Genomic DNA, 19,109 nt, shown 5'->3' with positions numbered 1-19,109 from the left:
AGCCTTTCTGTACAGCACTACTATTCCTGGACACTTTCTCAATCTCTGTCATCTGGAGCAATTGCACTCTCCAAGCAGGTACAACTTCCTTCTTCCAGCTTGGAAAGCACCCAGCATGTTTTGGACATCACCACAACCTAAACGGTAACAATATGAACTTGTTTCTGGAACAAAGAGCATGAGATCTGTGGTATTTGACCCACCTGATCCCCGGTCAGAACTACAAGAAAAACTTAAAATACAGCCAACACCTAGTGCAAGAAAATTTCTTCCAGACCCCAGATTGGCAACCAAAGGAACACAAGATACTTCCCAATCTTGTATTTGCTTTTTACATTAATCCAACCACTCAAACAAGAATATATTCCAAATTCATACTGGACAATAAAAAGACAAAAATTTATTTACTCCATCCTGCTTTAGAAATAATATGATTGTGTAACCCACTTACAGCAAAGCCTCAAGTTCTATACAAATGGCTTTACTACCAGTAAAGGAGTGCATACATATAAATAACAGCACATCTGAGAGGCAATTTGAAGCTTGCAGCAATGCCAAAATAACAGGCAAAAACAACAGAAGAAAGTTCTTCTACAATTAAAATACATGGTTGAGCAAAAAGAACAAATCACAGAGAATGGAGATGTAGGACTTTTTTACACACAGGTTTTTGTACCACTAACTCTTTCCATTTGAAATCATTATATTTAATAGAGACACATTTCTCCCTGGTGCCAATGGGAGGACTGCACTGCCACACTGCATGCTGCAGGAATATGTGTGCTGTACCAAAACCTGCTAATGGAAGAAGCTCATCACTTCTTTACCTCCTTCTCCTGCCTCCCCACGACCTCCTATTCCTCCTTCTCCTAGGAATACCAAGGCCTGCTGGAAGCACTACAAAACACTACTGAAAGTACTGTTTCGGTGTAAATTTATAAGGATAAACTATGCTAGAAGGAAGCGCTGTCATACTGGCATAGCCACATACAGCCCCATCTGGAGCTGCAGCTCTTGCACTGTCATGACTTAGAAGAAAAAACATACACTTCACCGAGCTGGATCACTACAAAGACAAACTTAAGCATCTTACAATTTCTTTGTTATATAGTTCTTATTGGATATCTTAAAGTAGCAAGGGTGCCTATTACTAACCTGTTGGATGTCCAAAGGTTAATGATATTTACCTGCCCCTGGAGCACTGAATAAGAATCTCAGATTATGCTGAGATGAGCCACATCTAAATGATCCTAGCTAAAGTCTCATGACTGCAATCATAATTCCCTTTTTTAATTTCTAAGAACAGGAGAACAGTGAACAAGCTTCTTTTCTATGTTTACTCTTGTACTTTATTACAAGCTTACTAGAAACATCACAACTACCTTCAGCATATGCATGGCCTTGCAAAGCCCAGGACAATTTGGTGCTTAATTCCCTTCAGATCTATCCATTTTCAACAGGATGTACTCCTTATAACTTGTAGCCACACCAAATAAAAAATTGGCACTACGACCATTTAGCCTCTAGTTTAGATCAGCCTGACTATTTTTGATTCAGAGACAGACAAAAAAAGCCATGAAATTATCGTGGTTTCGGATGGTTTTCCTTTAGAGCAAAAATAGTTTTGTTTTGAAAAATAACATTTTGCAAGCATTTAGTCCTTAAAATAAAAAAAGGATGTTGGGGTGAGAAAAAAGACTTTTCCTGTAGCAATTCAAATAGCTGCAGTCACCAAGTCCTGGTACTAAGTAAGTGACAAAGTTTGCTTTTGTAAAGAATATGTAAATGCATATTATAGCAAACACTACTGAACCCGGTATTGCAAGTCAAATGACAGTCTAGAATTGGTGGCAAGAATGGGAAAGTATGTCTGCTTTCTATATACTTCAATAAGCTGTTCAGAGTCCACTCACCAATGGCAAGTTATTCAGTATTTACAGTTCATATTATGCAGTATATATGATGCTTCCCACTTGGAAGGAGGAATCAATAAATTTTACAAATTTCTGAATTTGTAAAACTACAATTTGGTAGTGACCATTTGCAATGACCGTGAAATCAAGCTATCATTTAACCTCAATCTGAGCAATTCTTTTTCTACTTCCTCTGGATTCCTTATAGGTATTTCTCAAGAAAGATACTTGGACTGCAAAACCTGTATCAGATTCAAGGACCTCAACTGTATCACCCATAAAATCCCTAGCCATTCAGCCACATATTCCCTGCCTGTTTATTAATAAAATATTTGTCATTTTAAGTCCCCGGACTACAGTTTGTGCTGTAGTGGCATGCGCCTCTGATGTATTACATATTGGTGTTCTTATACAGAGGACTGATCAGATCATGTCCCTCAGCCAATAGTAGCTGACTGAAGCTGAGAATAACAAAGATTTTTAATCAATTTCCAGTTCCAGCTTTACAGTTAAAGCACAGCCTGTCGCTTATAGTCTTATATACCTACCTATAAGGCCTATGCACCTTTTAAAACAAAATTAGGATTCTAAATTGAAAAACTGCTTGCATGATACATACAGCCATGTTTCAGGCTCTTTTCATTTTTTAACTCCCTTTTATTTCTTTCTTTCTCCTTTTTTTTTCTCTTTAATTTGGCATGATGGCAAATGCCTCTCACTGGAAAAGTTTAAGTGTGATTAAATTTCAGTGATTAAAAGATTAAGTGTGATTCTTGTCTCTACATGAATTCATTTTAAACATTCAGCTCTGATGCACCTTTGAATCTTTCCATCCCAAATCCTTGTAACAACTAACTGGGAGAAATGGTTAATAACTGTATTTACATAGAGATGCTCCTGGCGACTCTCCCCACTTACGTTTCTGAGTTGTTTCTCAGCTGGTAGTTTCTCACACTCATGACTGGCGTGCAAGGAAAGAAATACGGTAAATATACCGTAACAGTTGTTGTACATACCTGCAGGCATTAAAATAAGTAAACAGACTATCGTGAGATGTAGAAACAGACAAAACAGAAAGAAAAGTGTCTAAAGTCACTAGTGCCAGCAGTTACCACAAGGAAATAGTCCTTTTGTCTTGCCTATGTATCCCAGAAGATCAGCATTTGCTCATAAGCAATGAGTGAGGCCCACATTCATCTCATCTAACTTCAGGGTCTCAGCTGTTGCAGCTAGGTAATTGGCCTCCAACTCTGTAGCCACCAGAGACCACTGCTACCTCCAGAAAGACTTGCAGCATGTGGGATGCTCTACGCGTGCCCAGGCTCCCCACCGCGCGCCGTAGCAGGCAGTGGAGACGCGGCCAGCCAGAGCTCCTTGCAGGCTGCTGATCCGAGACCGCAACTTCTGAACAGCAAGGACTCAGGATCTACATGTCTTTCATTAAGGACCTAGTTTTTAGGCTGGTACTTAAAATTAGGCTGAGTGTCAAAAACAATCCACTGCTTCAATTTAAATTACTTCCTGATTTATGCAAATTTGAAGTCCCTAGTCAGTATGAACAACTAAGGACTTGTTTCTAACTCGCAAACTTATTGCTTCCCTTCTCTTATAAGGAGGATGTTATGAAAGGACTAATACTCAGTTAATCAACAGAAAGAAGTTCCTAGACATCCTAGCAATACTAGACAGCTATAATGCCTAAAGCAGATTACATACTATAAAGTCGAGACAAAGACATGGCAACCCAAATGGATAAAGACAATTTATCAGGTCCTTCTACTCGTTTTCCATATACCCATTTTGAAGTAAACATGAATAAAACCAAAAATGTTTGAAATAGAGCACATCAGAAGGTGTTTTCACTGGCTGCTTTGCATTCATCAAAAGCAAAGGAAGTTTTTACATGAGATGACTGTATTTCAGTTATGCATATTTTTCAACATAACATAGTTCAATATAACATAGTTGTATTTCATTCAAAACTAATGTTTTTTACCTTAGTTGAGTTCAATTTACATTTCTAAATAAATGAAGATACACCCCTCCCCCCCCAAAAAAAAAACTTTAGAAAATATTTCAGCAGACATCTGGCGAAAAAAACTGTAACACACAACCATAATAATAAAATATTTTCCAAGCACAAGGTTTCATGCATTCTGTGGATTGTTATAAAACAGCTCAGGTAGCACATTTATAGAAACCCTCAAGCTGAGATTCGGCTGTGTGCAGTTGTGACAATTTGTCAGACAATCATATCTCAAGCCTTTGTTTCCCTGTATCTCAAAGATTATAAGCTTATGGGCTGAGAGCATCTACAAGAAATATATGAAACTGGGAGTAGTTCAGTCTTCGCGAAGCTTAGGTCAGGTTTTGTTTCTGAAAACTTAACTCTGGGACAGTTCAAACCCAGGTCAAGTTTTTGCCAAAGCCCCAAAGTCCAAAGGGAGCTAGAAGGACAGCTAGCTTGGAGCCAGTGGCTACATATTTAAAGCAGTAGCCTGTCTTCACAGCTAGGTAGAAAAAAAAAATAATCCTCTCAAGTAACCTTTTAAAGTTTTGACAGCTTAATATATAAGTATATATGCATATATCCTTAAATTGTCCACCCTGCCCATGGAAACACTGAGCTTTTGGAACAGAAGCATTAGTCAACGTGATTAAAAAAAATAGAAAGATAGCTCTCCCAGATTCTTGGCAAAACATTATCTACATTGTGATTTCCTCACAGAGAGAAAGGTGATGAATTGAGGAGAAGCAAACGCAGGCCAAGGGGCAGAAGGTCACTTAGGAAGACGGCTTTGCTTAATCTATGGCCTGAAGATTAGATATTCAATTCCAGTCAAAGGAATGGTACTCCGGGTTATGTTGTGGGTGTGGAAGATACCATGATGGGTTCTTTCCAAGTTTAAATGCAGACTGGTTTATACAAGATTATTTTTGGTTAAAGTCACTGTGACACAGTTTCTTTCAGTTGCCTGATTATGTGAGTTTATAAAAAAAAAAAAAGAAAGAATTGTATGGTTCTCTCTCAGATCAAACAGTTTCTTTCCTGCTGTTTTTTTGCCAAGTTGTAATAAAATAAGGACTGTGACCTAAGCAGGATCTTCTAGAGCTAATAAAAAGGAAAAACAGTCTGAATAAGAGTTCATGCTACAAAGTTAATGTAAAAAAACAGTTGTGTTTTTTTTTTAAATTACAGGATGAAGACAAAAATATATAAACAGAAAAGCTCTTGTAAGCACTACAGCCTTACAAAACACATGCTGTTCTCCCAGTTTCAGGTATGATCTGGCAAGGTGCTAACCGGTCCATGAACTTTTGGAGTCAGTAAGACACCATTCCTAAACAACGTAAAATAACTCCTAGGAGACATTTTCTTTACATCTGACACTAAATCTTTGCTAGCTGATCTTAAGCTTAATCCTACAGTATCTTCTAACATACTGGGTCTTGCTAGCTTATGTTGTGGCTTGGTTAGTCTTTTTTTCTGAAAAGCGATAAGGAACTGTGTGGGTTTTATGCGTTTAAGTAGTTTATGCAAGGTTTTTGTAACGTACTATGAGAAAGCCAAACCTTTCCCAATAGTAGGGGAAGCGGCTGTCAAACACGGAGCTCCGGCCCCAAATTGTTAAAATAATAATCGTTACAAACCTGACCTCTCACAAACAGAGGTCCTTTGGAAACCATGGAGTTTACACAGGACTAATGGGAGTCACCCGTGGGACTCGACTCCTCATCGCGCTGGTTTGAAGACAGTTTTTTTGTTAGGATGTCTCATTGCAGTCCTCAACAGCACAAAGTCCCGAATCCTTTGCAAGACCTGGGAGCAAACTTGTAGCACAACGAAGGAAGGCTGGGCAGCGGAAAGACTCTCCCTAGAGCTGAGAACACCCATTTTCCCTACCTACCTCACCCATTCCTTCAAACGTGGAAGCAAGAAGCTTCAAGTGAGCTTCCTCGGGGTGTCTCCCCTCAGAGAGGTGCTGAACAAACACGGCTGCAAACTGAAAAGCCGACGTTCTGCCGCTAAGAGGAGCTGGAATCCACTTGTCATCGGTGGCATAAGCCTGCTCCAGCGCAGACCGTCCACGGGGATCCCTCCTCCTCCTCTTCCTCCCGCCGGAGGTCAGGTTTCACCTCTGACGTGCCGACAGAGAACCCAACAAGGAGGAGGATGCTCCGAGCAACGAGCAGGAGCAGGAGCAGGCAGAGGAGAGGGAGCTGGACTGTCATGGCACGCACGGCTTCCAAGGACTAAATGAAGTGCACTCTTTTTGACCCGATGGAGAGGAAAAATAGTGCAACCTATGGGAAACGTGCACGTCTCCGCACCGGTCTGTGGAGAGCCTGCAGAGACGCGACCGTGTGCCTCAACCTATGGGGCACTTGCAGCTCCAAAAGTTTCCCCTCTTGTATTTAAAATACTAATTGTTTTCCTCCCAGTATCATCCAGGTCACTGATGAACGCCAAGCTGATTGCTTTCCCCTGAAGCTTATGTCTTTTTGCTGGCTGGGAGCAGAGGCTGCCGAAGGCATGTCTGGGCTGATAGGAGAAGAGCATCTATGTGACCCATTGGTCTACAACTGAGCGACCCTCTCTCCAGGAGGGAAGGAAGAGAAAGTATACAATAGTGTATATATAAATATATACATATAGCATACATAAAACGTACTGGCAAGTCTGCCTAAGAAGGGGCAGAAGAAAGGGGCTTTGGTGTGCACCGATCTCCCTAAAGAAAGTTCATCTCAACACTCTAAAAAGGTCTGAAAACTCCTCAGGAAGACTTCCTCAAAAATGGTGGAAAAAAAGAAAAATTATGACAAGCAGGTATTCACTAGACAAACTTGAAGGGAAGCCCAAATTTGCACAATTCACTAAAAGTGCAGTACAAAAGCTCTGAAGGTTTCCTTCCTCCACATTTAACAACATACTTAAGTTATAACCAAAACAAAAAATTTAAAATTATGAAAATGTTCAAAATATGGAAACCTTTTGTCTCTACCCTTTTCATTCCAATGGCATGACCCTCCCCAAAGCCATACAATGCCAAATGGAAACTCCAAAGCCTAGAGGTAAAACCCCACCTTATCAGGACATCTGAGGCTCCAGGCTGACCTCCATCAGTAACAACTAGGGATAACTGACTCCAGATATACAGTTAGCTCCACAAAGTTTTCTGTACCTATCCGTAACTTTTAAACCCTCTACAACATTTATTCTTCATGCATCTATTCTTCTCACAACAGGCAAAGATCACCTTTGTTGTCTTGAGGCAAAAATGCATATGGTTATGGTAATAGTCTCCTAATTGTTTTTTCCAATGTAACAGCTGAAAAAGTGCCCAGGTGCAGAGGCGTGGAGGAGGATGTCCACCTGGTTCTGCTACATGAGCAAGCTGTGTGGGGTAATGAGAGGATTAATCACTAGCAAGGAAAAATGGAGAAAAATGGATGACATCTACTTGTGACAGCCCTCCACAGGTTGTGAACAAATGTGAAAGCACACCAATGTAACTGCGACATGTCACTAAGTTGATGTAGTATCATCGGAGTAGAGCAGCAGTGGGAGAGCAACTATACAGGTAAAATACTTCAAGCATTAAAACCCAAAACAAAAACCCAAAACAAAACATCTCTTCTCCATTCTTATATACCCACCAACATTAAATACCTATATGTACTTTGGAAATCCGTATGTTTGCTGTACTCTGTTGGACATTATTGAGTACCAGCAGGTCAGATTCACTTTTCCATCCAGCCAGTTTATGACCTGCCCTCATTAGCCACTGTAAATGTTATATAATCAAGAGAACCATATTATTTACTTACAAGGATGAGCATAGTTTCCAACAGCTTGCTTGTTTTTCTAAGGGATAATTTTGGAATTGAATTAAAGAACTGCATACGTAATTTATTAATCTTTATATTTAGGGAAACAAAGAGAGCTCCCAGAAGACCTCCAAGCATTCCAAGGAGGATGGTCGGAACAAAGGCCAAGACGTTCATGTCGAGCAAGTTCTTAACCTGAGTCGAAGAAAGGAGAAAATATGTTCTGAGCATCCTGCCAGTGACATGAACTATTGCACCCTCTCTTACAAAACCTGATACTACAAAGTAATTCCCATACAGGAAATAAATCTTTCCTTGTGGTTTAGCGAGCTCAGCTAATTAATTTAAAGCTGATCTCATAAGAGATGGTGTACTCTTCTTGCACACCTCACAGGAGTGGAACCAGCAGGTAGACACTGGTGTTGGCACACATAGCGGAAATCTCTGTGATGCACTGCAGTTACCACAAGCACTCAGCACTTCAGGTTACGTCCAAATAAAATGACATATTGGCCTTAATGAACACTTCAAAAGATTCTGCTGAACCAGAGCTTTGCTCACTGTGTCTATATCTACAACATAATTTGGGAAAGTTGATTTATTGTGTCAACCTGCATCCATGTGCATTGAGATCATTTATAAGTAAATTTATTTAAGCAAAACTGAAAATTGATGCTGATCTGGAACTTATAGAACAACAAATCACAAACACAGAATATAATCTGGCAGCTGGAATAGTAATTGAATTTTCTGCTTGATTCCTCAACAGGCAGCAAGGATGAGAGCAATATCATGTTTTAATTTTATCTTCCAGCCAACAAAAAGGGGTCAACAGACCAGTGGCAATCTATTCAAAGCTGTGAGGATACTATTTCCTTAGCCTAGGCTTAGAGCTACACAGTTTTTTGTCAAGATTAGGATCTGGACAGAGTAAGAGATCAGGAAATGCTCAAAAAGCTACCGGGCAAGAAGCAGTAAGGGCACATGTCAAGGGTTGCCTGCAGAAACCTAAACTAGTATAATCTTGGGGGTAGCTGACAGGAGAAACTGTCAGCCTTCCTTAAATTGCTTGAGCAAGTGCACAGGCCCTCTTACTGTTCAAACTCTTTTTTCTTCCTCCTCCTCTTCTTCTTGACTTTTAATTTTATTCTTGTTCCTGCTACAACAAGCCTAGACTTTAACAAATCCACCAGGTGGCTGTACTAAGCACTGGTGATATTTCCTGAGATGAGAAATGCCAGGGTCAAAATATAGCCAAGCTTGAAGAATTGGTCCATAAGGTGCTGCAGACTAGGAAACCAGGTCTGGAAGAGGCAGAATCCCAGAATTCAGAGACAAGTAGCTTAATTTGAAGTAGAAAAGAAGTTTTATTTACTGCAGGATCCAAATATCTTGCATTATATTCTACTTAGTTCCAATCCTTGATTAAAACTAAAAAAGGACATACATGGTTTTATTGTTTTCTCTCCCTACCTCCATTTTACCTGAGGGAAAGATATACTGAGATGTTCGTTTTAAAGTAATAGATGCACATTACACTGCATGTGTGTGGCAATAAAGGTAAAACCAAGTGCATGTTCCACTCGCTGGGAATGAAAGGTGGCACAGTGCATTGTTTGTTTTTGTTGTAGTATCAACCACAGGCTCTGGCCAATCATCAAGAAAAATCTGTTACCCACAGAGCAAGTTTCACGTTTACAAATAATCCAGTGGTCTATGTAAAAATAAAGTAGAGCTTCCTGAAAATCTCATGCTCTGGAGTACAATAAATTGTGTTCCTTGTTAACATTATGCTAGGTAGAATGAAACTAAAGAAAACAAATAGTTTTCTTGAGAAACATAACCCACAAGCTTTAAACTCAGAGTTTATCCACTGTAAACTGTGTTGGTTAATGCCACAAAACATGAAAGAAGCAAAATTTCCCCTGAGTCCCATGTTCAGTGAAATGAAAATGTTTCTTGTTATCTGTACCACACTGGGAGCCAAAAACTATTGAACACTGTCAGAAATCATGTTGATAATCATTTTAGCTAGCTTTTCCCTCTAATGACACTAATTGAAGATAGAAGGAGACAGAATCCACTGCTCTTTTCAGAAAACATCCTGAAAGGAGTGTTAAAAGAGCAATGCTTATTGTAAAATAGCAATTGAAGTGAGTCTACTCTCCATTGTGCATGCAGCTGTTCATTACACAATACTTCGGCTTCAATAATGAATCTGGCTTCAGAAGGCCTGACCTCTTCCCTATCCATGTAGTCTCACCTTTCTGCCACAAATTTTTATCTTCTTGGTTGTGTCACTGCAACTGTTTGGGGGACCGCACTATGAGCTGGTCCACAAAAAGGATTTGGGTTGAAAACCAACATCTTCTCCGCTTGCCCCAGCTAAACTTGTGGTAAAGCAAATATACCCAGAATACTTTTGCATAGCCTATGCAAAATCATTGTATCAGTCAGCGTGCACACAAAAAAATGTTGCCCATTTTCCCAACCAAGGTATGCCTACACGTGGAAAATACCATAATGTCTGGTTTATGCATTGCTAGAGAGACACAGGCCAGAAGAAATTCAGAGATCAATGAAATTGATCAGGGAATTACCTTAGGAAAAACTTACTTAGTAGCAAAAAGTGGCATGGGATTCAGAAGACTAGGGTTTTATTTCTAGCTCTCTAACTGATCTCCAAGTCAAATACAAAGAAGGACATTGAGGCAAGAAGTGAAGATCATGATACTTGCACATCACTATTGAATCATCTTGCAATAAAAATGAGCAAAAGACATGATAATAAAAGCAACTATTTTTAGGTGGACACACGGTAAAATTCAAAGATTGTGTTGTGTTGGAAGGAATAAAGTAAAGGCAGCTGAGGCTGAAGGTCACCTCCATTGTGCAATGAGGAACAAACAGTGATTTTATGTTTTCAAATGTTTAATCTCTAAGCACTAAGGAACAGGAGCACAGTACAGCAATGCTTGCAGCAACAATAGAGAGCTCAAGCCAGCTACAGAAGGAGAGGACACCTTATTTAAGAGCTTCTCTGCTTTCTCCTTTACTTTGAACTATCCCTCTCCTATCCAGCACCAATACAGAAAGTTATTAAGGTAACTTATATGATTAGCTAATAAGCAAACAGTAGATGCTTTGTCTATTTGTTTGCTTTAATTTAGAACAAAACAACTCTGTGTTGTATCTAAGTGATTATCAGATAAAAAGTGTGAATGCTTCCGTATCCACTGATCCGGTAATTGTACATATACCATCCTTTCCCCTTCTCAGTCCCCCTTCCCCACTACTCCCCCAGCAACAACGCTGAAAGAGGCAAGCCTAAAACCCTGTATCTATTTCCTCCCACCCCCACACAGTACGTACCCAAAATATAATTCTTTTCTCTGCTTCAAAAAATCCAAAATGACCTCTGTAAACAAACCCACAGAGGGAAGAGGACAGTAAATCCGTGGTGAAGGTAGCCATCAAGCAGCAGAAGAAGGTTTGCCAGGCCAGCCTGATGTCCCAGAATGAAGACACTTCTTCTAACGTGAACAAGAGCCCACCGATGGGGGCACGAAATACCGAAGCTATGCCTGCTCCCGCGCCAGCCGTAATGAAACTGCGCCTGCAACAGGTAGAAGAGTCAAAATTCAGGTAACAGGGAAAAAAAACAGAAACAAAAAACCTCCATAAACATCGTTTCTTGTCAAAGCTGGGTTTAGGGGGCTGAATTTATAGAGCTGAGGGTTTATTTTAGGGTTATTTTCACCTCTAGGATTTGAGATTAGATCTGTCCATCTTGACCTCTGGCCTTGACAAAACCCTCAATCCTATAACATCGCGTGGGGACCACTGCGCCACGCCAGCAAGCTGCTGAACTGGTGCCAACCAGCCTAACACCAGGCAGACATACCACTTCACACCTCGGAAGCAGGGCAGTCACAGGGGTGAAATACTGCAGGGAAAAACGGTAAGAAAGTTTGGGATTCACTAGACAATGAGAGTACAGCCCTGGACCCTGTAGGCTCAACATGCCGCCTCCGTCTATAAATATCTGAGAAATCCACAGGGAATGTATATGCCTTGTCTCCCTCCCTGTAAAGGCATGGAGCTCACATACACCCCAAAGAGTAACAAAGTTCTGTTGTGGTAAGCTGCACTAGGAGCTCAAATGGCAGAGATCTGCACTGTGAGCCAGTTCCAGTAAAGAAAAAAAAAAGAAGTAAAAAAAAAAAAGAAAAAGAAAAATAATGATAATGTTGTAAAGAAAGGCATTAACGGGCAGTCTTCCTTTATACACTTATTATTATTTATTTTCACACACACAACGTAATTTTCTTTCCAAAGCACCCATTTCATTACATGAAAACAACATCCTGCATCAGACAAATGTTACATTTTTAAGGAAGGCCACAGTGTGCAAAACAGAGGGAACGCTATAGAAAGAAGAAATAAAATTATGCTTGAATTCTGCCTTGGAAAATTAGATTCAAGTCCAGCCTTTGGGATACTGGGGTGATGCTGATACATATAATGCACTAATCACTAGCGCTCACCAGCTTATAAAACTTTCATCCTCTGGATGTGCAACCTGAGACCTCAGGGATAATTTGCAGAAATGCTGAGCATTCAGTACTAGCTGAAGTCAACAAGTATATAAAACACTTGAGTATTTTTAATATTAAGAAATGGTAAGTTCTCAGAACCCCCCTCCCCAACAGATCAGAGTCAACTTTAAACATTAGTGGGCCCTTTTGACTTCTCTGTGGTGTCCACAATTTTTATCAGTACAAAGATGGCTGGCAATGAGTATAATGGACAGAAAATAAGGGAAAAGATTAGAGAGTTCATCTCAAAGCCCTTAACAAAGCCCACCAGTAAAGCTACACAGGCAACTTTATGTCTGATATTTCCCAACTCACAAATGCTGAGTTAGACACTCTTGTGCATGCATTTTTACTTGCACGTATCTTCACAGTGACATTGTTTCCAGCAGCAGGGAACTCAAATGGTACTGCACACCACAGTAAAAGCTGGGCGAGCTTTGCTTGGACGTCTCCAACTTCTTGCTCCAGTCGGTTGTACATGCTACGTATCCCACCAGTAGTATCAACAACGAAACTGGACCCCTTCTACACATCTGTTACAGCTGCCCAATGGAGGGATGCCTTAAGATCCTTCAACATCCTAACACTTGCTGAGTTACTGCTCTGCCTGTGACAGTACTTGGAGAGGGTACATCTCTTGAGCCTACCTAACTCCAAAAGATAGCAGGGGAGTGGGAGTCTTCCATCCTGGTCTTTGTAAAGTAGCGAGGTCTTCCTTAAACAGAAATTTGTCTCTGCTGCTCACCAACACCCCTCTATGTGACAGGGACTTCCACACAACCTGTCTCTCCCAGGATGGTTCCTGACTGCAAGCTAACGCTTCTTCCTAATTATACTATAACCGGATCCTGCAGAGAAAACAAAAGTTCTCGCTGCTTCTCTTACCGCAATTGCTGATTTCTTCCATGACTAACATTATGTTTAACCAGCATGTGTCAGATGTATTTAATGACTGATCTTAAAAGGCTAAAGGCAAAGGAGATCCTGCATCTTCCCTTTGGTCCTTATTGATTTTCTTTAAGCTACAGATAGTTCACAGTGGCTGTTCATTTGAATCTTTTGTATTTCTTTAGGAAATCAAAACAAGTTTCTCTTTCTTTCCTTGATTTAGAAAAAAAAACAGTATCGTGTAGGGTTTTGTATATCAATAGGAAAATAAATACCATCCAGAAGACATAAACTGGTTTGTAATTTCTTTTTCTGGAAACTAATCTCATTAATTTCAGTAGAACTGTTCACAAGAGAGAGCTTACCAGAGTTGTCTCACAGACACGCATGAGTAGAGAAGAGCCAGATTAAAAAAGTGTCACAAACAATTTACTTTTTCAAAACTAGAAAAATAAAGCAAGGGCCCCCTGTGCACATTGTGCAATCCCCATCACCTCTTTTTTCCTGGGCCAGCATCGTTAATTTGAGGATAAAGTCCACGTGTAAAAATCCTGCATTTTTCTCCCTCCTTATACAACCCAGAAGGCAATGGGAAAAGGTCTTCAGTATTAATGTGTTATTTCATTAGCATTCAGTAAAACAACTTGTGAACTTTCTTTTAATTAAAGAACTTTAAAGTTGTTTAATTAACTTTCTTTTAATTAGAGTGGGTGGCATTTGCCCCATTCCAAAGTGACAAACAGCAGGAAGGCTGAAAGACTGCTGGAGCAGCATCTCCGTTTCCCTTCCAGATGCAATGGGCTCACTGATGACTTGCCAGACACCCACGGGGCGCCAAGGGCAGGTGGTGGGGCGCCCCCCCCCCGAGCCCCACAGCTCTGCCCCTCACTTACTTATCAGCTGAATTCCGAAACCTGGTGAAGATCGGTAGGTGGACGCCAAGGGTATCCAACTGCAGCTGGCTCAGGCCACAACCCAGGAGGGCACTAAAAGTGATATTGTGTAATTGAGAGCACTCTTTGGTAAATTATTCATAAATCAGCCATGGTTAAAGGTAGGGAAGGACAGAGCCTTAGTTGGCATGCAGCAGCAAAGCTAGATTGGTTCCAACAGATTTAAACATGGAAAATGTTGAACACGTCTTTTAAATATGCAAAGCTCCATTGACATAAAGCAAAGAGGCTACTAAAGACTTTCAGATTCTTGACTCAGAGACTTAAATGTCTCTTTTGCAAGGAGTGTTATGATGATAGACCATGAAATGCCTTTTGAAGAACTGCATTTTAATGTCTGCCCAAATGTGGTGACACGTCAGACTACAGCCCATCATTTCAGTAATCTGTTCCCAGGTTAATGACCATGGGAGCCAGAACAGCCCCACTTGTAACAGAAGATGTGTCATGATTTAAATTATTACAGTGTGTTCCCAGGCAGCACTTCAAACTACATTTAAATGCGGGGAAAAAAAATCCAAACCCTTAGTGAAATGAAAAATCTATTCATTGTATAATCTTGGAAGACTTTTCTACAAGACTTAAATTAGAAGCCTTAACGAATCTCTCAGAGGCTTTTAGCAACTTACGTGTGTTTATGTTTAATAAAAATGGTGGAGGGTTCCAGCTAAATTAAATTAAACTAGCTCTTAATGCCTATGTTTTGAAAAGGCATCCCGTTAATACCGTGCTGACTTTCTTCATGGAAATATGATTCAATTCTTTGGCTCATACATCACTGTTACCAACCCAGCACAAAGGAAAAAAAATCACAGCTGCAGTCTGTGAGCTCCTGGAGACAAATGTCTGAAAGCAACGAAAACAAAAGAAACCTAAAGGGAGAGCTAAACCTTGGTAATCATTGTCTGGAAGGTTTGTGGCTGCCTCTGACTAACCACGTGCTCCTATTTTTGAACATCTAAGTCATCCCCTAGGGTAGTGCACCTCTGTGCAAATAAATAAATAAATATAAACCCACGGAGTAACTGAAAATGTGAGAGGGTGCTGGGGAGAAGGATAGGTTTGGTCAGGGTGGTGAAGAGGAAGAGAACAAACCTCAAGGATGAATACTTTCCAAAACCAAAAAGGATCAAAAATAAAACAGTAAACCAGCCAACAAATGATCTACATCATATTAGCAGAGACCAATTTTACCATCTCTACTCAAGATACTGTTTAATAATGGTAATAAAGTACAGCAGGATTCTCCTCTAAACGGTGAATAAAGGAAATCATGTCACTTACCAAAACAGAAAAGCCAAAATCTGGCCCACAGTTACTAAGTTTGGCTGTATCGCAGCACAGTAAAGTTTAAGAACCGCTCTGACCTACTGAGCACCACTGGGCAACCCTCCTCTCCCCTTCTCACAAGGTCCCAGACCACAATAGGGTGGTGGGGATTCTCTTTCTTTGTATATAGCAAGGGGGGATAAAAACGTTATCCTTCAAAAAGACTATGAAGTCTACTTTTCCCTACCTAGAAACGTAGTATTACACTACTGCATGAACAAGAAGCAGCTCCAACCTGACTTTCAATCTGCCATCTGTAGAGCTTGCAAAGCAGAGCCTGGTTTCTGTGGTCACCCTTAGCTGGCACTGGCAGCTGCCGTGTTTGTAAGCTGGAAACATGGACCCCAAGGGACTGGTTGTCCATCACTGTGCACCTTGCACAGCCACTTACAGCACTTCTGCAGGTAGCTGTAAAATTGTTGCCCCTTTTCACGTGCAGCCGCTTGAAACTGGCTTTATTTGCATACAGACTTTGCACAGATAAAAGCAGTTATAAGGGATGCAAAGCAGCCGGCAGGCCATAGCTGTGGGACTGGTTGCTTTTCAGAAACAAAATTGGCTGCCGTTGTCCAGATAACTGCTTGCCGAGCCTCACAGGGAATCATACTAGGGAACTAAGCCAGTATTTAAAACACGCAGCAAAAAAATGTTTTTCTTCACTGCATGGCATGAATAGTTGTGCTAATGCAACGGAGGGGACAGCACAGGTGAAAAGAGCTCCCAATGCAGGGTATTTTCTAAGCCAGCACTGCCACCAAGACAGACATTGCAAACCCATACCCTCAGCCTGATAGCTTTAACTTTTGTCTGCTATTTCTTACCCCAAATGGATCATGGGACCTTCTGACCCACAGAAGAGCCCGGAGGCTACAGCCAGCACGCATGAGACAAATGTCCCTAAAAAGGTCTTGATATTGAAAAGATGTTGGATAGAAGTGCCATTCAAATACCCAATGATTTCTGGCAAGCCAGATGGTGAACCTGCTGGGCAAAAGAACTGCAAAGGAAAAAAAAGTAAAGAGAGAGTCAACAAGCATGTTGATGTGTTAGATGCATCTGTGGACACGGATTTTAAGTCCAGCCCTCACCTTGCTCTGTTCACAAACAAACTTTCCCAGAATTGACAGATAACGTAGATACACATATAACTTCCAGCTACACACAAAAATTCAAGCTCCCAACAGTGTTGCTGTATGTGTACTGAGGGTAACGAGAGAAGAAAATGACTGACGAGGGCCCCTGCCCCAGCTCCCTGCCATCCCCTCTGATGCCTGAAGCCAACCAGCCTCTTGTCTCTGCACAGGCAGTCTGCAGGGCAGGGTGTACGTGTGAACCTGTATGATTTGTCCTGTCAGGTCAGGCTTCAGATAGCTTAAAACTGGTCAGTTATTACACATGTAACAGCAAACTCCCTTTTCCTATTGTTGCTGGATTTTGGGGTAAGTTCAGTAAAACATTCACTTTTTCTCTCACCTATGCTGTTAATTGCCTGTCTATAATTAAATTGAACACAGCAGGACAGTAAATGACAGAAAGGCTCAATGTTTTAGCCTTGCCGCCTTGTAAAAGTACTGATCTGGGCTAGAAGCAATACCCACATAGCACAGCTAAAAGATCAATGTAAAACCAACATTAACTTTTATATGGAGTGATGGTCTTTGGCTTAGGCCCCTTCCAAACACCAAGTTTTCACAAGTTACGCCAGCTGCCACTTGTATTTATTTTATAAACACCACATGCTAAGTGTAAATTGCATCGCCACCACCACTGATTTCACCCCAGACACTTTTATACAAGTTATGGGCGGTGGAATCCAGCTTTAGGCCGAATGCCAAGAAAGACCTCTCCAATTGGGTTGTATAATAGAGGGGGGGGTGTTAATAAAATACTGAATTAACCAGTATTTGGAAGAGAAAAGATCTGGTTTATCACAGCATTATAGGCTTGTTGCATAGGCGACGTAACACTTACCAGCACTGAGCCTGAAGAGAGAACCACCATGGCCAGCCCAGACCCAAGCGCACACAGCCACGTCATGTGGATGTTCCCATCCTGTCCAGTTGACAAATAGATTACTACATCAGCACCCATAGACCAGGTCCTGCTTTTCAATGAACTTCTGTCCCACAGATTACTGCAGGCAGAAGGTGGACCATAGGGAAAAACCAAAAGCAGCAGTGCAGGCTCCTTAGAAGGACAGGAGTGAGTAACAGTAAGGTGAATGATGACTTTCAGATTCATGGGGTTTTTTCCAGGACTTCTTGCCCATCTCTCAAAAACACTATAAAGGATACATGGTTACTCATCAAGGCCCTTTTCAGGTCAGAAGCAGAGTTAAAGGACCTTAAGAACATGCACAAGAAAACACTACATGGTGTCTTCAGGAGACATTTTGCTTGGATGGAGGCTTCAAAGTCTTACATCAGTAATTACCTTTATGAATTTGCAGCTATTATAAGTAGACAAAATATATGTGAGCAAGCTATTTCTTGCTTTATTTTAACCAAAAGGACATCTCTCATACTAGGCCTTCTCACATTTAAAAAACACATTTCAGTCTCACTGGGTTTTCAGTTTGTTTGTGCTTGGGCTGACCGCAGCCGTGCTGTCTCCAGAACTCCTCAGTTCCCACACACTTTGCTGCCTTCCATAGCGCTCAGCTGTGATTCATTGTGTGCGCAGGTCAAACACATCCCTTGCATTTCTGAGGTCACAGCATTACAGCCGGCTACTGCAGCCTTTCCGGCAGCATGTCCCATCAAGGCTTTTATAAGCACTTTGTGCAGCGCAGCCAAACAGCAAAGCAAAGTGCACGAAAATGAGTATTGCTGATCTGCAGCTGAAGGAGATATATAGATGGGAAGGTCTTCCAGGGCAGGAATTACATGTGTGTACTGATGTCAAAGCCTGTGAGAGCTTGCCTCCTGTCCCTCTGTATTAGTTCAATACAATAGGACAAATTATATAATATAACAGGACCAACAGTGCGTGTAACGGTTGTTATGATGCCCTGGAGTCAAACTGTGGTTTCTTTCTATATACTCTTTATTTATACTTTAGTGTGTATATATACACACATGTGTGTATATACATACAAATGCATATATACATGTATGCATGTGTATTCATCTACTGTTTATATATTTTATAAACTTATGCATAGTTTGTATATAAGAAACGCCAGACAAATTATATTGCAAGAGAATTATATATGCTTTCCTCACAGAAAACCTAAACTAGTTCGTTTCTTGGACATTCCCTCTGATATAGTCAGCCTCCATCTGTTCCACAGAATAAGTCTTCCCTTGCATTTCTGTGAAGTGATTGAGATCTATCCTTCAGCAGTTAGCAGGATTATTTCATTATCTTGATTTCATAGAAAAGTGGAGGACACATTCATGTCTCCCTTGTACTGGAGAGCCCAGAACTGGACACAGTACTCCAGATGTGGCCCCACCAGTGCTGAACAGAAGGAAAGGATCACCTCCCTTGACCTGCTGGTGTATTGGGTTTGCGTGGCATGATTTTGGTAGTGGGGGGGTGACAGGGGTGGCTTCTGGGAGAAGCTGCTAGAAGCTTCCCCTATGTCTGACAGAGCC

This window comes from Haliaeetus leucocephalus, unplaced genomic scaffold, assembly GCF_000737465.1.
Source record: "Haliaeetus leucocephalus isolate CR32 unplaced genomic scaffold, Haliaeetus_leucocephalus-4.0 Scaffold428, whole genome shotgun sequence".
Classification (NCBI taxonomy): domain Eukaryota; kingdom Metazoa; phylum Chordata; class Aves; order Accipitriformes; family Accipitridae; genus Haliaeetus; species Haliaeetus leucocephalus.
This window is presented reverse-complemented; position numbering follows the sequence as displayed.